The sequence below is a fragment of the Chiloscyllium punctatum genome, chromosome 9 (assembly GCF_047496795.1).
Source record: "Chiloscyllium punctatum isolate Juve2018m chromosome 9, sChiPun1.3, whole genome shotgun sequence".
Taxonomy (NCBI): Eukaryota; Metazoa; Chordata; class Chondrichthyes; order Orectolobiformes; family Hemiscylliidae; genus Chiloscyllium; species Chiloscyllium punctatum.
In genome coordinates, this window is record NC_092747.1 from 39,821,715 (window position 1) to 39,842,695 (window position 20,981).

Genomic DNA, 20,981 nt, shown 5'->3' on the forward strand with positions numbered 1-20,981 from the left:
CCCACTTCCCCACCTCTAGCAAATTTCCTGCCAGTATATTAGTCCCCTTCCAATTTAGGTGCCATCCGTCCTTCTTGTACAGGTCACTTCTACCCCAAAAGAGATTCAAATGATCCAAAAATATGAATCCCTCTCCCATACACCAGCTCCTCAGCCATGCATTCATCTGTCTATCCTCCTATTCCTGCCCTCACTAGCTCGTAGCACCGGGAGTATTTCAGATATTACTACTCTCGAGGAACTCCTTTTTAAATTCCTGCCTAACTCTCTCTAATCACCCTTCAGAATCTCAACCTTTTCCCTTCCTATGTCATTGGTTCCAATGTGGACAATGACCTCTTGCTGGACCCGCTCCACCTTGAGAACATTCTGCACCCTCTCAGACATCCTTGATCCTGGCACTAGGGAAGCATTACACCATTCTGATTTTTCGCTGCTGGCCACAGAAACATCTATCTGTACCTCAGACTAGAGAATCCCCTAACACAATTGATCTCTTGAAACCCAACATACCTCTTGTTGCATTAGAGCCAGTCTCAATACCAGAAACTTGGCTGTTCGTGCTATGTTCCCCTGAGAATCCATCACCCCCTACATTTTCCAAAACAGCATACTTGTTTGAAATGGGTATCACCATAGAACACACCTGCACTAGGTGCCTACCTCGCTTATCTTTCCTGGAATTAACCCATCTATGTGACTGTATCTGAGACTTTCTCCCCTTCCTATAACTGCCATCCATCACATACTGTTGCTGTTGCAAATTCCTCATTGCTTCTAACTGTCTCTCCAACCGATCCATTTGATCTGATAAGATTCGCAACCAACAGCAATAAACTCTCTTCAAACCCCCACATCTGACAAGAAGCACACATCATTCTACTAAAGACCATTTTTGCTCCTTCACAATCTACAGATCCAGAAAATAACACTGTCTTATTCCTCTACAAAACACTACCCCAGGTTAGATTAATAGTTACAACTTATATTTTAAATTTAATCAAGAGATATATCTCATAAAACATATAATCAAAAAATAACCCCTCTACTCACTACTGCAGACTTTCTGTAGGCCACTTTAAACAATTAACTTATCTGATTCTGTGTTGTGAACTTCACCCAAACAGTTACTCCAAGATCAGTTGTGAATTTCACTGTTTGTTAATTTTCCCAGATGCACTCTGATGTCCTGCGATGCATGAATTCAAACAGCAAAGGCAGTACTGTGCAGGATCACTCTGGTGTCAGTTTCTTTCTCTCTCTCTCTCTCTCTATCTCTCTCTCTGTCCTGCACTGACCTCACCTGGGCGTATGCTTTATGTCACAACTTCATTATTTTTCTTGGGGGTTAGCAGACAAGAAAATAGTTTTTCTTTCATTCAACAAACTGTGGGCGGCATGGTGGCACAGTGGTTAGCACTGCTGCCTCACAACACTAGAGATCCGGGTTCACTTTCTGCCTCAGGCGACTGACTATGTGGAATTTGCACATTCTCCCCGTGTCTGCGTGGGTTTCCTCCGGGTGCTCCGACTTCCTCCCACCAGTCTAAAAATGTGTGGGTTAGGTGAATTGGCCACGCTAAATTGCCCGTAGTGTTAGGCGAAGGGGTAAATGTAGGGGAATTGGTCTGGGTGGGTTGCGGGTCAGTGTGGACTTGTTGGGCCAGAGGGCCTGTTTCTACACTGTAAGTAATCTAAATTGGCTCCTTACTAAAGAGTGGAAGTTAGTTACCTACGTAGTCTATTGTTAAAAAGAAAAGTAATTCTTTGTGTGGCCAATCTGGGGAGGTTGTAAAGATGAGAGTTGATTTTGCTGTCCTCGCCTGGTCCTAATAACTGATAACTCACATCCTTTGCTGCCTAGAAGGACATGACAATGGGATGACGTGGTAATATTGTCCCTGGACTAGAAATCTGGAGACACATAATACACTGAGAACCTGGGTTTGAATCTCAGTTATGAGATTTGAATTGAAAGTCTAATTTTGATCATGAAACATGGATCTTTGGATGCATGTCCATAGATCCTCCAAAGTTGCCACACAACTTTGGATGGCGTATGATATGTTGGCTTTCATTAGTAGGGGGATTGCATTTAAGAGCCACGAGGTATGCTGCAGCTCTATAAAACCCTGGTTAGACCACACTTGGAATATTGTGTTCAGTTCTGGTCGCCTCATTATAGGAAGGATGTGGAAGCTTTAGAGAAGGTACAAAGAAGATTTACCATGTTGCTGCCTGGACAGGAAGGTATGTCTTATGAAGAAATGTTGAGGGAGCTAAGGTTCTATGTTCTATAAACCATTGTTGATTATCATAAAAACCATCTGGTTCACTAATACCTTTTAGGGAGAGTAGTCTGTCATGTTTACCTGGTATGACCTATTCTCGACTCACAGCAATATGATTGAGTCTCAACTACCGACTGAAATAACCATAAGACATAGGAGCAGAAATTAGGCCATTCAGCCCATCGAGTCTGCTCCACTATTCAGTCATGGCTGATAAGTTTCTCAAACCCATTCTCCCACTCTCTCCCTGTAATCCTCAATCTCCTTGATACTCAATAACCCATCTATCTCAATCTTAAATATACTCAGTGATCTGGCCTCCACAGCTTTCTGTGGCGATTGAATTCCATAGATTCACTACCCTGTGGCTGAAGAGGTTTCTCCTTATCTCAGTTTTAAAAGGACTTCCCTTTACTCTGAGGCTATGCTCTCAGGTCCCAGTCTCTCCTACCAACAGAAACATCTCAACATTAGATTACTTAGTCTGGAAACAGGCCCTTCAGCCCAACAAGTCCGCACCAACCCTCCAAAGAGCAACCCACCCACACCCATTCCCCAACATTTACCCCTTCACCCAACACTAGGGGCAATTTAGCATGGCCAATTCTCCTAACCTGCGCATTTTTGGACTCTGGGAGGAAACGGAACACCTGGAGGAAACCCACACAGATACAGGGAGAATGTGCAAATTCCACAGAGACAGTTGCCTGAGGCGATTCTCCTGCCTGAAACATCGATTCTCCTGCTCTTTGGATGCTGCCATTCAGTATTCTGTATGTTTCAATTAGATCACCCCTCATCCTTCTAAACTCCATCGAGTATAAACCCAGCATCCTCAAACGGTCCTAATATGTTAAGCTTTTCATTCCTGGGACCATTCTCATGAATGTCCTCTGAACACAGTCCAGGGTCAGTACGTCCTTCTTGAGATATGCGGTCCAAAGCTCTGCACAATACTCCAAATGTGGTTTGACCAGAGCGTTATCGAGCCTCAGAACTATATCCTTATTTGTATATTCAAATCTCCTCAAAATAAATGCCATCATCACATTTGCCTTCCTAACTACTGACTCAACCTGCAAGTTTACCTTGAGAAAATCCTGGACTAGAACACTCAAGTTTCTTTGCATTCCAGAGTTCTGAACTTTCTCCCTGTATAGAAAATAGTCCATGCTTCTATTCTTCCTACCAAAGTGCATGACTTCACACTTTCCAATATTGTATTCCATCTGCCACTTCTTTGCCCATTCTCCTAACCTGTCCAAATCCATATGCAGTCTCCTCCTCCTCAATGCTACCAACCCTTCTACCTATCTTTGTATTGTCTGTAAACATAACTAGAATACCCTCAGTTCCTTCATCTAGATCATTCATGTATAAAGTGAAAAGTTGTGGTCCCAACACTGAGCCTTGCAGAAAACCATTTGTCTCTGGCTGCTATCCTAAGAAGAGCACTTTTATCCCTACTCGCTGCTCTCTGCCAAGTAGCCAAGCTTCTTGCCTCTGACACCATGAGTCCTTATCTTACTTAGTAGCCTCCTGTACAGCTAGCAAACCACTCTGTGATATCAAACTGCTAATTAGTCTCAAAAAGATCTGAAACAGGACAGACCACCTGACATTGATCTAGGCACCAGACTTAACAGTGGCAAACTCATCCTTGTTGGCTCTGCAAAGCTCCCCCTTATCTACAGGCTAATGCCAAACTCGGGAGGGCTGTCTCACAGACTAATCAAACAGCACTTGACATAGTAATTCTCAATAGAATTGTATTTTTCAATGTCATGGACAACACCATCACTAAATCTGGAAACATCTTGATCCACTAGCAAGATATCTGAAGAAGTATACAGGAGGGAAGGAGTTGCTCTGGGAGTCCTCAATATTGACTTCAGATTCTAAATATGGACAAGGAAAGCTCCTGCTGAATAAATTGTTCCAACGTCCCCCCACCAATGTCATTGTCTGCTGAATCAAGACGTCTCCATTTTGAAATCCAATTAGGAAGGACTGAGGGTTGCAAGGACACCAGTTGTTTCCTTGCTGATCAGTGCCATCACCAAGAGTGGTTCAACAGCACTACTACTGAACAAGCCAATCAAATCCTAAAGGATACTGCTGCTAGACTGAGTTTGCAGCAGGTGGTGAGGGGGCCATCAAAAAGAAAAAACATACTTGACCACCTACTGACCAGATGCATATGTCTGTGATAATATCAGTGGGAGTGATGATAGCACAGTTCTTGTAGAGACAAAGTCCCATCTTCACACTGATGATACACTCAGTCATGTGTGGAACTATGACCATGCTAAACGGATTTCAAAATAGAGACGTCTTGATTTTGAATAGATCCAACAATTCAAGACCAGCAAGACTGGTCTTGAATTGGCCATGGGCCATCAGCAGCAGCAACTTTATAATCTTGGATAACCCCACACTTGCATTACCATCAAGCCTATTTAATTAAGAGGGCAGGAAAGTATGCCAGGAACGGCATTAGGCATACCTAAAAATGGGGTGTCAACCTGGTAGAGCTACAACACAGGATTACTGTGTGAAACAGCATTAGTAGGACTAAGAAATTTAACACCCAATGGAAAAAAATCGATGTTTTGCACTCCTGTTACGTTCAGCTGTGAATGGTGATGGATAATTAAACAACTCACTAGAAGAGAGTGTTCCACAAATATTCCCAAGCTTAATAATGGGGATGTGCAAAGTTAAGGCTGAAACACTTGAGGAAACCTTCAGCCACAAGTGCCAAATGGATGATTTGTTTTGGCACCCTTTTAAGGTTCCCAGCATCATAGATGCCAGTCTTTAACCAATTCAATTCACTGCACGTGGTATCAAGCAGAGGCTGAAGACTCTGGATACTGCAAAGGCAGTGGGCTCCAACAGCATTCCAGGACCAGGACAAAAGAAGTGTGCTCTAGAATTTGCCATGACCCTAACCAAGCTGTTCCAGTACAGTTAGGAAAGTGGCATTACCTGACAATGCAGAAGGGTATGTTCTGTACACATATAGCAGAACAAATCTAACATGTCCATTTAGCACCTCATTAATCTACTGTTAGTAAAGTGAAGGAAGGCGACATCAACAGCGCTATCAACAGCATTTACAGGTACTTAGCGAAATCAATTTAAATTCCACGAGGCCAGTTAACTCCTGACCTCATTGCAGCCTTGATCTGAACATGAACAAAACAGCTATACTCATCCATGTAAGTTAAGAGTATGATGGAATACTTCTGACTTGTGCCGAGTAGATGGTGTGTTGAAAAGTGTGGCACTGGAAAAGCACAGCAGGTCAGGCAGCATCCAAGGAGCAGGACAGTCGACAGTTTGGCCGCAAACCCTTCATCTCTAATGAAGGCCTTAAGCTTGAAAGGTCAACCCTTCTGCTCCTCAGATGCTGCCTGACCAGCTGTGCTTTTCTAGCACCACACTTTTTGACTGACTCTCCAGAATCTGCAATTCTCATTTTCTCTAGTAGATAGTGAACAGGCTTCGGTGAATTAAGGAAGTTACTCACCATAATATTCCCAGCTTACTCTTTCTAATGATTAAGAGTCAATTGATGAGATGGCAATTAGCCAGATGGATTTGTTGACATACTCAGGCAATTTTCCACATAATTGGGTAGATGCTGGTGTTGCAGTTAAATTGGAATAGCTTGTTTAGGGGCATATTACTTTTGGAGCACAAGTATTGCAGAATTTTGTCAGGGCTCACAAACTTTGCCTTCAACCATTCTTTTGTTATGACAGTGTGAATTGAATAGGCTGAAAACATCTATCTGTGACGCTGGGAACCTGAGGACAGTCTAAGATGGATCATCCACTTAGATTGAAGATAGTTGCAAATGCTTCAGCCTTGCCTTTTGCATTGATGTACTGGTCCCTCCATTAGTAAGGATGGTGCCTCCTCCTCCTGTTGGTTGTCCTAGGTTGGACTTCACCAAATTGTCACCTCATTTTTAGGCCTACCCAGTGCAGCTCCTGGCACTCCTTCCTATGGTGTTCACTGAGCCAGTGTTGATCCCTGGCTAGTAGCAGAAGATTGGATAATTTGCTGGGTCTTGAGTTCATAGATTGTGGTTGGATCCAAATCTGTTGGTTGCTCATGGAGTCATTGCGAGATCTGTTTGAAATCAATCCCATCTACCAAAATGGCAGTGCTACACAACCTGATGGAAGGTATCTTGCATGTGAAGACAGAACTTCACCTTCACAAGGACCTGGTAGCAGCCACTGCTACCAATATGATCCTGGAGAAATTCATCTACAACAGGTAGATCAGTGAGGGCTGCATTAAGTTCGATTTTCCAGCTTGTTGCTTTTCTCACAACCTGCAAACAGATCCAGGTTTGTAACTGTCATTTTGGATTCAGCCATCTTGGTCAGCAATGGTGGCACTGAGACACTTGGGTGATGGACATTGAAGTCCCCTGGCCAGAGACCATTCTGTGCCCTTATCACCCTCAGTGTTTCTTCGATTATGTTAAACATGGAGGAATCATCCAGAGAGGTGGGAGGTGGTCATGAGCAGGAGGTTTCCTTGCCCATATTCAACCTGATTCCATGAGACTTCATGGAGTTTAGCATCCATGCTGAGGACTTCCAGGACAACCTCTATATACTGTATATTACCTGTATCACCATCTCTGTAGCAACTGTTCTGCCAGTGGGATAGGACATTGCCATAGATAATGACAGTGGTATTTGGAACACTGTCTGAAAAGTGTGATTGGGGGAATCTGACGACATCAGGCTGATTCTTGATTATTCTGATAGCCTTCCCAAATTTGACACAAACCCCAGATGTTGGCAAGGACAGGATCAACAGGGCTAGGTTTTCTGTTGTTTCTAATGTTTAGGTCAATGCTATCTGCAGCAGTTTGCTATAAGTCACAAGCAGAGTCAACTACATTGCTGTGAAACTGGGGTCACAGATAGACCAAACCAAGTAAGGATGGAGGATTTCCTTCTAGAATTAACATTAGTGAACTAGGCGGATATTTTTTAACAACTATCCACACATTTTTAACATTCCAAATGTATTAATTGAAATTAAATTCCTCCAGCTGCAATGATGTGATTTGAATCCATGTACCGGGAGCATTAATTGGATTTCTGGATCGATAGACTGTGCCACCACCTCCCCACATTTTGCTGCATCCAAGCATGAAATGCTTCTTTATCTGAGAATATACAAATCATGAAAATGTCTGATTTTGTTTTCCAGCAGCTGCATTAGAGATCAGTTGTGTAAAGCGGGTCTTGGACAATAGCAGAAAATTGGCACCAATGAATCATTTTATACCCAGCCTGTTCTTTAAAAGAAAATTGACTGCACGTTCATTATTGTTTATATTGTGCTCCTGCTGAAGACATGTTTAATCCTTTGACTTAATCAGAATACACTTTAGCTGTATAAACAGCAGAATGATTTAGCAGCATGATGACTCAGTGGTTAGCACTGCAGCCTCACAGGGCCAGGGACCCAGGTTCGATTCCCGCCTCGGGCGACTGTCTGTCTGGAGATTCCCTACAGTATGGAAACAGGCCCTTCAGCCCACCAGGTCCACATCGACTTTCTGAAGAGTAACCCACCCAGACCCATTCCCTACCTTAAATTTACCCCTGACTAATGCACCTAACACTATGGGCAATTTAGCATGGCCAATTCACCTGACCTGCAAACCAGAGCACCTGGAGGAAACCCACACAGATACAGGGAGAATGTGCAAACTTCACACATGGGTAAAAACAATGACTGCAGATGCTGGAAACCAAATTCTGGATTAGTGGTGCTGGAAGAGCACAGCAGTTCAGGCAGCATCCAAGGAGCTTTGAAATCGACGTTTCAGTCAAAAGCCCGAAGGGCTTTTGCCCGAAACGTCGATTTCAAAGCTCCTTGGATGCTGCCTGAACTGCTGTGCTCTTCCAGCACCACTAATCCAGAATTTGGTTTCCAGCATCTGCAGTCATTGTTTTTACCCATGTGTGAAGTTTGCACATTCTCCCTGTATCTGTGTGGGTTTCCTCCAGGTGCTCTGGTTTGTAGGTCAGGTGAATTGGCCATGCTAAATTGCCCATAGTGTTAGGTGCATTAGTCAGGGGTAAATTTAAGGTAGGGAATGGGTCTGGGTGGGTTACTCTTCAGAAAGTCGATGTGGATCTGGTGGGCTGAAGGGCCTGTTTCCATACTGTAGGGAATCTAATCTAATTAGCTGATTTCACTGTTATCTAAGTTGTAGATTTTTTTGTTATCAGTTACTCCTTTATTAGTAACATACTAACATTACCTTCTGTACTGGTGTTGACAAATGGAGTACTTGAACTCATACAAAACAGAATTACAATAATTCAACAATATCCTCAATAATCATCACTAGTCCATTCAACTTAAAGACACACACATATAAGGAATGCCTTCATGTCATGACACCTGAGTATGTAAATTGGCATGTGATAACAGGTATAAGTTAGCAACAAATTTAAAAAATACTGAAATTCATCTATACACAAAACCAATAACCACAGACAAACTTTGCATGGACTGGTGAGGCACAGTTAAACAGTCGCAAATAGTCTCTTCACTTCAAGTAATTCATAGTATGTGAGATGCTTTCGGGTGTGATAACACATAAATCTGAATCATTATGAAATAAAACTGTTCAGTACTAAAATTCCAATTGACAGTGTTCATTGCAAATACACAATTCCTTTGTAGAAAAGCTTAAAACCGTACTGTTTCACCTAGCAGTCCTTCTTCCCCTTCTCCAGATGCTATTCCTCTCCCGTTTGCAGACTCACTACCCCAGCCCCCAGCTTATCTCCCTAGTTGCCAACCCCACATCCTGCCCACCCTCTAGCTGAACATCCTACAGACTCCATAGTTTCGCTTCATCCAGCTCATTCCTCAGGATTCAACCAAAGAAGTTCTCCTCCGCTTTCTACAATGATTTCAGTGAGCCTCTCTCTCACTGCAACCTTTTCATCTGCCCTGAAGTTCTTCAACCACATCCTGAACTCTTGGCTACCTTCTCCCCAGCCCCACCCCCTTCCATTTATCTCTCCACCCCAGAGGCTCCCTGCCTTCATTCCTGATGAAGGACGTTTGCCCAAAACATTGATTTTCCTGCTCCTCAGATGCTGCCTGACCTGCTGTGCTTTCCCAGCACCACTCTAATGTAGACTCTGATCTCCAGCATCTGCAATCCTCACCTTTGCCAATATGCTCACTGTGCCTGTCACTTTATCACTGCTTCTCCAATCACAAGCTGCTTGTCTCCCACATTTGCAGCGAATAGGGTCACTCTAAGTCTACCACCAAAGAGCAGAAGGGAGAACAAGCCTGTGGCTGGGTGAATAGCTCCTTTCAAATTATAGTACTATGATAACATAAAGATCTATGGATACTGGAGATTTGAAAGCAAACTAGAAACTGTTGGAGGAACACAGCAGGACTGGAGCATCTGTGTTGAAAGAAACAGCATTAACATTTCAAATCCAATGACCCTTAATCAAAACCTCCTTACAAATTCTGCAGTGGGTAACTTCTCTGATTGGTGGTACTTATGGTTGAATTTTCCAAATTAATTTAGTCCCCTTTAGAGGCAGATAAGTTTGCTGCATCTTCTGTATTTGGAGCAATGTGGCAGTAGTGGTTTATTCCCTCAATCCATTTTCAGTTCAGGTACTGAAAATGCAGTTCCTCCACCAATTGAGGAAGTTGCTTTGGAAAATGAAAAGTTTTGTTTTCATCAAACTGCATACACTCAAGTAAACAGCCACCACTTGCCTATTCAATGATCGATAAGTTGTTTCTTTACATTAATTGCTGGGAAACTCACCACACAGCAATGATATCTAATGTTATTATCACTAGACTATTAATTCTGAGACCCAGGGAACTTGGGTTTAAATCCTGACTTTGCAGATAATGGATTTTGATTGAATAAAAATCTGAGTTTAAGAGTCTACTGGTGACCATGAAATCATTGTCAATTGTTGGGGAAAAAGTCTATCTGATTCATTAATATTTTATAGAGAAGGAAACATCAGTCTTACTTGGCCCAGCCTGCAACACACTCATCGTGTAAATGAATTTTTAAAGATTTTGGTTTATCCACTCAGAATTCTATTGCAGGATCATTTTGTTCTGAAATTATTCCAGTGTTTTTGGCTCCACCACCTCATTCACTGTTTACGCACACAATTTTCAACTATTAGTTCTAACTTTGTCTTTTACTAAATTGTGGTATTAATAGTACTTGTGCACTTTCTCTTCCTTGAGTAATATATTTTGAAGTAACAGTTTAGATTTGCCTTTTCCATAACATTTACTGTTGTATAAGGTAACTTCACTAATACCTTCTTCCAAGTCTTTAAAATCTACATTCAAATCTAAAAATATCCTCAAAACACAGATCTCAAACTCTAGACAACAGTTCTTTTGTGCATGGAACCCAGTGCTAAACATTTCTTGTGTTTCAACATTCAGAACTGGAAACAGTATACCAGGTGTGATTCAGACTTCAGCTGATTATGAAGAAAAAAGAAAGACTTGTCTGAGGAAACTCCAAAACACTTTACATTCAATTAAATACCTTTGAAGTGTAGTGCATTACAATATCAGAAACATGGCCGCCATTTTGAACACAAAAAGGTCCAACTAAAAGCATACCTGTATTCACTTGAGAGTACAAGAATGAGAGGCTCTCATTGAAATGTATAAAAATCTGACAGTACTGAACAGACTAGATACAGGGATGATATTTCCCCAGGCAGGGATCAAGAACAAATGGTCATGTTTTCTGGTGTTGATTGAGTCATAGAGTCAGAGAGATGTACAGACTCTTTGGTCCAACTCAACCATGTCCCCCGACCAGATATTCTAAATTAATCTAGTCCCATTTGCCAGCATTCGGCTCATAACCCTCGAAGCTCTTCCTATTCATTCCCTTTAAATGTTGGACCTTGTTGTGTACAAGCCTCCAACACTTCCTCTGGCAGCTTATTCCATACACATACCACCCTCTGCATGAAAAAGCTGCTGCTTTGGCCTTTATTAAATCTTTCCACTCTTACCTTAAACCTATGGTCTCTAGTTTTGGACTCCACTATCCTAGGAAAAATACCTTGGCTATTCACCCTATCCATGCTCTACATAATTTTATCAACTTCTATAAACTCACCCTTCAGCGTCTGGCATTCCAGGGAATATAGCCCCAGCCTATTCAGCTTCTTCCTTTAGCTCAAATTTCCAACTCTGGCAACTTTCTTGTAAATCTTTTCTGAACCTTTTCAAGTTTTATAACATCCTTCCTACAGCAGGACAATCAGAATTCAATGCAATATTCCAAAAGTGGCCTAACCAATGTCCTGTACAGCTGCAATATGACTTCCCAACTCCTATATTCAATGCACTGACCAAGAAAAGCAAGCATACCAAACGCCGCCTTCACTATCCTGTTTACATGCGACTCCACTTTCAAGGAACTATGAATCTGCACTCCAAGGTCTCTTTGTTCAGCAATTCTGCAGGATCTTCCCATTAAGTGTATAAATCCTGCCCTGATTCATCTTCTCAAAATGCACTATCTCATGTTTAACTAAATTAAACTCCGTCTGGTGCTCCTCAGCTCACCTGATCAAGAGGTAAAAACAGATGCTGAAAACCAGATTCTGGATTAGTGGTGCTGGAAGAGCACAGCAGTTCAGGCAGCATCCAAGGAGCTTTGAAATTGATGTTTCGGGCAAAAGCCCTTCATCAGGAATAAAGGCAGTGAGCCTGAAGCGTGGTGAGATAAGCTAGAGGAGGGTGGGGGTGGGGAGAAAGTAGCATAGAGTACAATGGGTGAGTGGGGGAGGGGATGAAGGTGATAGGTCAGGGAGGAGAGGGTGGAGTGGATAGGTGGAAAAGGAGATAGGCAGGTAGGACAAGTCCGGACAAGTCATGGGGACAGTGCTGAGCTGGAAGTTTGGAACCAGGGTGAGGTTGGGGAAGGGGAAATGAGGAAACTGTTGAAGTCCACATTGATGCCCTGGGGTTGAAGTGTTCCGAGGCAGTAAAAAACACTGATGCAAAATACTCATTTAATATTTCCCCCATCTCATGCGGTTCCACACAGAGGCTGCCTTGCTGATCTTTAAAGGGCTCTATTCTCTCCCTGGTTACTCTTTTGCCCTTAATGTATTTGGAGACTCCGTTTGGATTCTCCTTAACCCTATTTGCCAAAGCTATTTCATGTCCCCTTTTGCACTCCTGATTTCCCTTTTAAATATATTCCGACTGCCCTTATTGGTTACATATTGGCCAGTATGTAAAGGAAAATCCTATTACTTGAAATAGTACTTTGACATATTTTAACCGAAATGGCAAATGGAGTCTTGAACTAGCATCTGGAGGAAGGCATTTCTGACAATGCAGAGCTCCTTTTGAGCTGAACTCCTGCACTTGAGTCTAGGCTTTATGCTGAAATTCCTGTAGTGGTACTTGAACCTACAACATTCTGACTTCAATCCAAGACCAGCATGATTATGCACAAATAGGCAACTTATGGTATCAGTAAACATACTTTTTGCTTATGTCTGTGCTTTGTTGTACCATTCGAGAAGGGAAGCAGGCAGAAAACAGAGCACTACAGGCCATATAATCAGAAAATGCTGAAGAAACTCAGCAGGTCAGAAAGCAACTTCAAAGAGAAAAACAGAGTTAACATTTCGAGTTCAATATAATTCTTTACAACTGCATTCTAATTGTCAACTCAAATTGTTAACTCTTCCCCTTTCAGTGGTTTTTGACAGACTCACTGAATCTGCCCAGCTCTTGCTGTTTTATTTTTATTTCAGAATTCCAGTATCTGCTATATTTTGCATTTACTTAAATGATAAGCCAGTTAGTTTAACATCTGCCGTGGGCTGCATTCGCTCTAATTTTTCATGTTGTTGCAGGGAGCAAAGGGTAGTAACTAAATTTGTAGATGACACAAAGTTAGTTGGGAAAGTATGAGGTGAAGAAAATATAAGAAGTTTTCAGAATGTTGAGTGAGTGGGCAAAAATCTACTGATGGAGTATAAGGCAGAAAGTAGTGAAGTTGTTCCCTTTGGCAGGAAGACTAATAAAGCAGTGTTACCAAAGTCGGGATCAAATTTGGAAATTAAAAGTGCAAAGAGGTTTAGGTATTCTATTGCATGAGTCACAAAATGTTAGTATGTAAGTACAGCACATAACCAAAAAAACTAATGGGATGTTATATTTTATAATGAGAAGAATTGAACATAAAAATAAAGATGTTATACTAAAGTTGTACAGGGTATTGGTGAGACTTCATCTTGAATATTGTGTGCAGATTTGATATCCTTATTTCAGGAAAGATGTAAATGTGTTGGAAGCATCTCAGAGAAGATTTACTAGATTGTTACCTGGAATGAGTGGGTTGAGTTACAAGAACAGATTGGACAAGCTGGGCTTGTTTTCACTGGAGTTTAAAAGAGAGAGGGGGTGACTTGATTGAAGTGTATAGATCCTAAATGGTCTTGACAAGTTAAGCGTGGAAAGATTGTTTCCTTTTGTGGTAATTATTTTGGGCATTATTTGAAATTGGGGGTTGCTCTTTTAAAGCAGAGATGAGGCTTTTTTTTCTCTCCTAGAGGTTTGTGCAACTTTGGAACTCTGCCTCAGAAGCTCTGGTGAGTAAAACTTCTTTAGTAATTTGATATCTTCATAAACAAGCCTTTGTTTGTGAGTTTGGTTCATAGTTTGGGCTGAAGACTCTCCCTGTCGACCAGCTCATAAGAACTCTCAGAAAATGGCCATTTGTTTTCTTGTAGTTTAACCATTGCATTGTCAGGACTGAAGGCAGACCAGACTCACTATCTATCCAAGCCAGGCAACCACCCTGGCTGATTTCAGCAAGCATGACCGAGGTGAGCAATAAGGCCTCAACTTAAAAGGTGGATCAACCTGAAAAAGGGATGAACAGAAAAAAAATAAAACACTGCAGATGCTGAAAATCTGAAACAAACACAAAGAATGCTGGAGAAACTCAGCAGATCTGACAGCATTTGTGAAAGGGGAAACAAAGTTAACATTTCAAGTCCAATATAACTCTTTAGACTCTTCTCCAGTTCTGAAGAAGAGTCATACTGGACTCAAAACATTAACTCTGTTTCTCTTTCTTTAGGTGCTGCCTAACCTGCGGAGTCTCTGCAACATTCTCTGGAATTACAGAGAAGGTGGACAGAAGGATGAACTGGTTTTAAATGAAAACTAGGAAATCCAATTTAAAGGTTGCAATTGTCAGTGGAATGATGATAGGAATGGAGGGAGCATACTGGGATAAAAAGAGAGTAACAGGTATAGGAGCAACAGGAACAACAAAGGGTGGGAGCTGAATATTAAAAGTGAGGAACACAATGGGGTCAACAGATTTTCTGTGAAGGGAGGAGATGCAAATTTGAATAAGGAACGCTATAAGGGTGAGGCTGACCCATGAGGATCTCAATGGGAGTGGGATCGAGGGAAGGTCAGGAATATTCAGAGAGATAGTGAAGCAATGAATAGTCACCAGGTGATACTGAAGAATATTAGAGAGAATGAAAGATGATGAAAGGGACATCAAGAGTTATAGGGCGAAATGTATATTCTAAAGGAGGAGATTACAGGATGAAAGACTTGAAAGAAAACTTAAGTATTCTATTGGTATTTTACAAGCATATGACTCATAGAGACTTTGCCATGCAAAAATAAGGAGCCATAGATCTGTTTTTCATGTTAGAACACGGCAAAACCACATACAACAAATGAAAAAACGGAGTTCTCGCACTGTAGGTTAAGTGTTTTGCACAATAAGGAAAATGTCAATGCAGTAAAGGCAAATCAGTTGTTAAAACAGCAAACAGCTACCTCCCAATCATGTCCTCTTGTGCATTAACCTTTTGATAAGAAGGATATCACTGCAAATGATGCTGGGTAGTGAGGGGATTGGTTATAACTCATTGAACTATGCAAGATGTTTCAGAGGCCTGTACATATGCAAGTTAAGAACATGGTGATTAAACTGTCATCTAGGCTGAAGTTGTGAGGTAGTGCTGTACATATGCAAGTTAAGAACATGGTGATTAAACTGTCATCTAGGCTGAAGTTGTGAGGTAGTGCGGCAGTCAGATATTCCTTGCTTTATTATTCATCTGTATCTGCTCACTTATGTCTGAGTCCAGTACAAGACCCAGTCCTGCAGCAGTTCTTCACGTGTCAGAGCCTTCTGCCATTTCTTCCTCCTTCAGCTGTGACCACAATGTGACTCTAAGCTTGCTCTACATATACCCATCAAGGTGAATGTCTCTCCGCTGCTGGAGGGTAGCAGGCCTTCATTGTACTTCGTTTCTGGCTGCTCATCCTCAGAGGTCTGCTTTGACAGGCAGGGAGTCTTTTGTCTGGGGACTAAGGCTCTTACTTTGCTAGACCTTGTTTGATTCTTGGTTCTGGAGGCTGCACAGAAATACAAATAGATTTGTAGTGTAGTGTGGTGTAAATCCTTGCTCAAGATTTCATTAATATATGCTGCAGATAATAGCTACTTGAAGATTTCTTACTAAATGGCTGCACATATCAATCAACCCTTCAGCACAAGCATGATCCCATGGCTCACTGCCAACTCAGCAGCCTCCTCCTCAAAAGTGAGAACCCTTATGTCAGATATTCACCCTTGCTTAGCATACCTGCACAAGTTGTACACATTTTTCTCTTGCAGAAGGAGAGAAGCATTGAGAGACTTTAGCATAGGTAGTGTCATAGTGTCATAGAGATGCACAGCATGGAAACAGATCCTTCGGTCCAACTCATCCATGGCAACCAGCCATCCTAATCTAGTCCCATTTGCCAGGGCTTGGCCCATATCCCTCAAAACATTTCCTATTGATATACCTATTCAGATGCTTTTTAAATGTTGTAGTCATGCCAGCCACCACCACTTCCTCTGGCAGCTCATTCAACACCCTCTAAGTGAAAAAGTTGCCCTTAGATGCCTTTTAAATTTTTCCCCTCGCACCCTAACCTATGCCCTCCAGTTCCGGACTCCTGCCCTCCTGTCATTAACCCCCACCCCTGCCCTGCCTGAGGGGAAAAGACTTTGTCTATTTACCCTATCCATGCCCCTCATGATTTTATAAACCTCTATAAAGTCACCCCTCCGCCTCCAATGCTCTAGGGAAAACAGCTCCTACTTATTCAGCTTCTTCCTATAGCTCAAATGCTCCTACCCTTCCTTACAACATCCTTGTAAATCTTTTCTGAACCCTTTCAAGTTTCACAACATCCTTCCGATTGGGAGGAGACCAGAATTGCACACAATATTCCAAAAGTGACCTGACCAATGTATAGCTGCAACATGACCTCCCAACTTCTGTACTCAGTGCTCTGACCAATAAAGGAAAGCATACCAAATGCCTTCTTCACTATCCTCTCTACCTGTGACTCCACTTTCAAGGAACTTTGAACCTGCACTCCAAGGTCTCCTTGTTCAGCAATACTCCCCAGGACCTTACCATTAAGTGTATAGAAGTCCTGCCCTGATTTGCCTTTTTAAAATGCAGTACCTCATATTTATCTAAATTAGACTTCATCTGCCACTCCTCAGCCTATTTGCCAATCTGATCAAGATCCTGTTGCACTCTGAGGTAACCTTCTTTGCTATCTACTACACCTCCAATTTTGGTGTCATCTACAAACTTGCTAACTACACCTCCTATGTTCACATCCAAATCATTTATATCAATGACAAAAAGCAGTGAACCCAGCACCAGTCCTTGTGGCATGCCACTGGTTACACTTCTCCAGTCTGAAAGGCAACCCTCTGCCTTCTACCTTCAAGCCAGTCTGTATCCAAATGGCTAGTTCTGCCTGTATTCCATGAGCTCTAACCTTGCTAACCAGTCTACCATGAGGAACCTTATCAAATGCCTTACTGAAGTCCATATAGGTCACGACCACCACTCTTGCCTTCATCAATCCTCATCAAGACTTCTTTAAAAAACGAAATCAAGTTCATGAGACATGATTTTTCACTCAAAAAAACCAGGCTGACTAATCAAACCTTACTTTTCCAAATACATGTAAATCCTGTCCTTCAGGATTCTCTCCAACAACTTGCCCACCATCAATGTCAGGTTCACCAATCTATCGTTCCCTGGCTTTTCCTTACCACCTTTCTTAAGTAATGGTATCACGTTAGCCAACCTCCAGTCTTCCAGCACCTCGCCTGTGACTATTGATGATACAAATATCTCAGCAAGGGGTCCAGCAATCACTTTCCTAGCTTTCCACAGAGTTCTAAGGTACACCTGATCAGGCCCAGGGGATTTATCCAGCTTTATGCATTTTAAGACATCCAGCACCTCCTCCTCTGTAATATGGACATTTTTCAAGATGTCACCATCTATTTCCCCATGTGAGGACCAGTGGGGTTCTGTCCTGTTGGCGATTGGAGGGGTGGGGTTCAAGGGCAGAGGAGCAGAAAGTGGAGGAGATGCGGTGGAGAGCATCGTCAATCATGTCTGAGGGGAAATTGCAGTCTTTGAAGAAGTCCATCTTCCACAGCTACACTGGCACCACCCCCACCTTTTCCTCCGCTACATCGTTGACTCTATCGGCGCTACCTCGTTCTCCCACGAGGAGGTTGAACAGTTCATCCACTTTACTAACACCTTCCACCCCAACCTCAAATTTACTTGGACTGTCTCAGACTCCTCCCTCCCCTTCCGAGACCTCTTCATTTCTATCTTGGGTGACCAACTCAACATGGACATTTACTATAAACTGACCGACCCTCACAGCTACATAGATTACACCTCCCCCCACCCTGCCCCCTGTAAAAACGCCATCCCATATTCCCAATTCCTTCGCCTCTGCCGCATCTGCTCCCAGGAGGACCAATTCCAATACCGAACAACCCAGATGGCCTCCTTCTTCAAAGACCGCAATTTCCCCTCAGACGTGGTTGACGGTGCTCTCCACTGCATCTCCTCCACTTCCCGCACCTCCGCCCTTGAACCCCGCCCCTCCATTGCCACCAGGACAGAATCCCACTGGTCCTCACCTACCACCCCACCAACCTCCAGATACATCGTATCATCCTTCGTCATTTCCGCCACCTCCAGATAGACCCCACCACCATGGATATATTTCTCTCCCCTCCCCTATCAGCGTTCTGGAAAGACCACTCCCTCCGCGACTCCCTCATCAGGTCCACACCCCCCCACCAACCCAACCTCCACTCCCGGCACCTTCCCCTGCAACCGCAAGAAATACAAAACTTGCGCCCACACCTCCCCCCTCACTTCCCTCCAAGGCCCCAAGGGATCCTTCCATATCCGTCACAAATTCACCTGCACTCCACACACATCATTTACTGCACCCGCTGTGGCCTCCTCTACATTGGGGAGACAGGCCGCCTACTTGAGGAACGTTTCAGAGAACACTTCTGGGACACCTGCACCAACCAACCCAACAGCCCAATGGCTGAACACTTTAACTCCCCCTCCCACTCTGCCAAGGACATGCAGGTCCTTGGCCTCCTCCATCGCCAGACCATGGCAACATGACACCTGGAGGAAGAGCGCCTCATCTTCCGCCTAGGAACCCTCCAACCACAAGGGATGAATGCAGATTTCTCCAGCTTCCTCATTTCCCCTCCCCCACCTTATCTCAGACGGACTCAGCACTGCCTTCTTGACCTGCAATCTTCTTTCTGATCTCTCCACCCCCACACCCTCTCTGGCCTATCACCCTCACCTTAACCTCCTTCTGCCTATCGTATTCCCAATGCCCCTCCCCCAAGTCCCTCCTCCCTACCTTTTATCTTAGCCTGCTTGGCACATGTTCCTCATTCCTGAAGAAGGACTTATGCCCGAAATGTCGATTCTCCTGCCCCTTGGATGCTGCCTGACCTGCTGCGCTTTTCCAGCAACACATTTTTCAGCTCTGATATTTGAGGGGTCCTATTCTGTCCCTAGTTACCCTTTTGTCCTTAATGTTTTTGGAGAATCCCTTCGGATTCTCCTGAACCCTATTTGCCAAAACTTTTTCATGTCCCCTTTTTGCCTTCCTGATTTCCCTCTTAAGTATTCTCCTACTGCCTTTATACTCTTCTGAATATTCACTCGATCTCTGCTGTCTATACCTGACATATGCTTCCTTCTTTTTCTTAACCAAAACCTCAATTTCTCTCATCATCCAGCATTCCCTACACCTATTGGCCTTGCCTTTCATCCTAATGGGAATATACTGTCTCTGGACTCTTATTATCTCATTTTTGAAGGCCTCCCACTTTCCAGCTGTCTCTTTACCTGCAAACATCTACCCCCAGTCAATGTTTGAAAGTTCATGCCTAATACCATCAAAATTGGTCTTCTTCCAATTTAGAACTTCAACTTTTGATCCAGTCTATCCTTTTCCATTACTATTTTAAAAGTTATAGAATTATGTTCACCAGCCCGAAAGTGTTCCCCCTCTGACACCTCCATCACCTGCCCTACCTTATTTCCCAAGAGTAAGTCAAGTTTTGCACCTTCTCTAGGAGGTACATCCGCATACTGAATCAGAACATTTTCTTGTACACATTTAACAAATTTCTCTCCATTTAATCCTTTAACACTCTGGCAGTCCCAGTGTATGTTTGGAAAGTTAAAATCCCCTATCATAACCACCCTATTATTCTTACAGATAACTGAGAATGTCCCTGGATGTATTCCCAGAAATTCCTCCCTAAGCACAGCTGTAACGCTACCCCTTATCAAAAACGCCATTCCCCCTACTCTCTTCTCCCCCTTTATATCCTTCCTATAGCATTAGTATCTTGGAACATTAAACTGCTAGTCCTGTCCATCCCTGAGCCACCTCTCTGTAATTGCTATGATATTCCAGTCCCATGTTCCTAACCATGGCCTGTGTTCATCTGCCTTCCCTATTAGGCCTCTTGCATTGAAATAAATTCAGTTTAATTTAACAGTTCTACATTGTTCTCTGCTTTGTTCCTGTATGTGAGCATTTTGCCTGAGTTGAGAGGTACAGATGCATAACTGAATCCTTAGACCTGTGATCATCAATATTTGTAAGAAGACAGTGGTATGGGTTAAGTTAGTAGCTCAAGGGTTCTGAATGAAAGTTAGTTGAGGAGCTAGAGTTGATAGAAATCAATGAAACTGTAAACAATGTGTGTGCCTGTTAACCCTGTGAAGTGGTCTTCCTGAAGCCATCTTTTCTGATTGTACCCTTGTCCCATGCAAGCCTATGGTGAGAAACTGTCAGATGTACAAATTTTCCTTATTGCGATGAAAAATCAATGAGCTGATGGTCCATAATTTGCTGAATGTAGCTCCTTTTATGTTTGAAGTGTAAGCCAGGGTAGATTCAGAAGTAGCACTATGGTGCTGAAAGTACATTCCTGGTTGGAACACATTGATTACACATGCGGTGATGAAGATATTGGCAGTCAATCTTGTGAATGATAATCCTATGAAATGGCAAGCTGACAATGTAAACTCACATTCATAGGGACATGAATCATTGAGTACACAGTGGGACTTAGCTTGGTGGTGTGCAGCAAATCATTCACACTCTTGGACACTGTTGCTAACCTTCACAGCCAGGTCAGCTCAGGCTGCTTTGGTGACCTGGGTT

The 20,981-nt window shown here is 42.9% G+C and overlaps 1 protein-coding gene across 1 annotated transcript in view; it reads left to right on the plus strand.

Annotated features, from left to right (window-relative positions):
- Positions 1–20,981, plus strand: part of flt3 (fms related receptor tyrosine kinase 3) — a 154,136-nt gene that overhangs the window by 17,248 nt on the left and 115,907 nt on the right. Inside the window, exon 2 of the mRNA XM_072577294.1 lies at positions 13,955–13,993. The gene's annotated coding sequence lies outside the window, so the exon portion shown is untranslated. The remainder of the gene's footprint in view (positions 1–13,954; positions 13,994–20,981) is intronic.